The 2,311-nt window shown below is 49.5% G+C and overlaps 1 non-coding gene across 1 annotated transcript; it reads left to right on the forward strand.

The window, feature by feature from the left end:
* The first annotated feature begins 286 nt into the window (after positions 1-286).
* Positions 287-435, forward strand: LOC131912130 (small nucleolar RNA SNORA57). Its single transcript, XR_009379538.1, has one exon. It is a non-coding gene; the product is annotated as a small nucleolar RNA SNORA57 (small nucleolar RNA).
* Positions 436-2,311: the final 1,876 nt, after the last annotated feature.

The raw sequence follows: 2,311 nt of genomic DNA on the forward strand, positions 1-2,311 counted from the left end.
CCTGAAGTCTTCAGGCTTACCCCTCTCCTGTGCTGTCCTCACGATGAGGCTTCGGAGCCCTCTTAGTGAGCTTTTCACCACCCTGTTGTACTTTTGATTTTAGGAACCTCCTTTGGATCTTCCTCTGTGTCACTATTCTGTGTTTGGCCAGACATTATTCTCACACTTTTTAACCAGCTTCTTGCACATACTTAAAAACATTTTTAAAGAAGGATCGTTTTTGCGTAAGTCTCCTTAAATTGTGGGTATTTGGGTGCTGCTGGGGTCTAGGCCTGACCTTGTAGACCCTTCTTTTCTTGGCGGGGATCGGGCGTACCATCCTGCTCCCCGTTTTGTACGGAGGCAGAAGGAAAGGGCTCCGGCCCTCTCGGCGTTATGTCTTCGGTGCCTGCGGCCTCCCGTTCGCCGGTTCTATCCTCAGATGCCGGGACACCACACACAAAAAAAAAATTTAAAAACTGTCGTGTGCACACACATTGCATATGAGTTCAGGTGCCCACAGAAAAGAGTACATCAGATCCCCTGGAGCTGGAGTTATAGGCAGCCGTGAGCCACCCAACATGGGTACTAGGAGCAGAACTCAGGTCCTCTGTAAGAGCGGCAAGCCGCCTTCTTCTTCCTTTTTTATGAGACAGGGTTTCTCTGTGTAGCTTTGGAGCCTGTCCTGGAACTTGCTCTGTAGACCAGGCTGGCCTCGAACTCACCGAGATCTGCCTGCCTCTGCCTCCCAAGGGCTGGGATTAAAGGTGTGCGTCACCAGTACCTGGCCCAACAGAAGCCTTTTTAACCATGAGCTGCCTCTCCAACCTCTTTGCACATACACAAAGTAGCTGATTTGAAATGCTTGTAGGATATGTAGTAGTCACCTCAACGCTCGGGTTTCTCTGGTGTGATTTCTCCTGAGTTTCAAGAGTTCTTACACAGATCTTTCTTTCCATATTATATATATTTTTTGAATAAAGGGCTTTTAAAATAATACAGTATCACAACTGTGGAAACGGAATTCTGTGCCCCCTCCCCCACCAGCCAGTTAAGGCTGGCGGTTTCCTTGCAATTTGCTTACTAACTTCCCAATTCTGTTTGTCTCCTGATAGTCATCTCGTGATTAGGAGAAGAGATTGGCATGCAGGTGTACATGCACATGGGGGGGGGGGGGTCCGGGAGTCAGAGGTTGATCTTGGTGTCATTTATCAGTGGCTGTCCATCTTGGTTTTTGAGACCGAGCCTCTCACCAGGCTGGAACTCACCAAGTAGGCTAGGTTGGTCTATCAGTGAGCCCGGTGTTATTATTCTAGCCACTTCTGGAGTCACATGACCCAGCATACACTGTCAGCAGTCAGGCAAAATGCTTAGTCACTCCAGGGCCTTACATCCTCGTAATCTATGTAAGCCCATATATGCATGCTTGAGGTGACCTATAAAAGCAGGCTCTTACCCGCTCTCCCGTCAGAGGTAGCACGCACCTCCCCCCCTTTCTTTTAGGTAGGCCTACCCGCCTCCGCCCTTTCCCTTCCCTAATAAAACCCTTATAGTGGGTTCTGTTGTACCTCGTGTTTTCTCACACCTGGTAAATAACGCCGACAAATAAATAACACTTGGGATCCTTCTCTGTCTGCTTCTGCAGCACTGGGGTTACCAGCGTGCACCACTGTGTCTGGGTGCTTACATCAGTGCCGGGGCTTGAACTCGGGGCCTCATACTTGCACAGGCAGCACTTTTCTGGCTGAGCTGTATCCCAGCTCCTGAGGTGTACACAACTCTTCCAGGGATGGAGTGGGGGGACACTGTGGCACTCGTTCAACCCTTAGGCTGACAAAAACCGCTCTGCCTTTGCCTCCATTTCTTCCTCTGTAGAACCTCCAGGTCTGTGGGAGCCAAGAGCCGTAGCTTTCTGTCTCCTTTGTGAGCCTGGCTGTGGCCCTCGGATCATGAGGGAGGCTTTGACTCCTGAGACTACGTCTGAACTGTCCACAGCATCTCATTTTCCAGCATCTTCTTTGAACTCTCTCTCAGTTGCTTACTGGCCTCAACTATCCTCATGGCCTCAGGCAGCTGATTACAGTGCAGCCTCATGTACCATGCACTCTTTAAAAAATATTTATTTTTATTATTAATTACATGTATGGGGTGGGTATGTGCACATGAATGCAGGTTCACTGAAAGGCTGGAGGCATCAGATCCTCTGGAACTGAAGTTACAGGTGGTTGTCAGCCACCTGATGTGGGTGCTGGGAACTGAATTCTGGTCCACTGGGATACCAAGGTATGCTCTTAACCGTGGAGCCGTGTCTCTTGCCCTGTATTATGAGCTC

This window comes from Peromyscus eremicus, chromosome 5, assembly GCF_949786415.1.
Source record: "Peromyscus eremicus chromosome 5, PerEre_H2_v1, whole genome shotgun sequence".
NCBI classification, from domain to species: Eukaryota; Metazoa; Chordata; class Mammalia; order Rodentia; family Cricetidae; genus Peromyscus; species Peromyscus eremicus.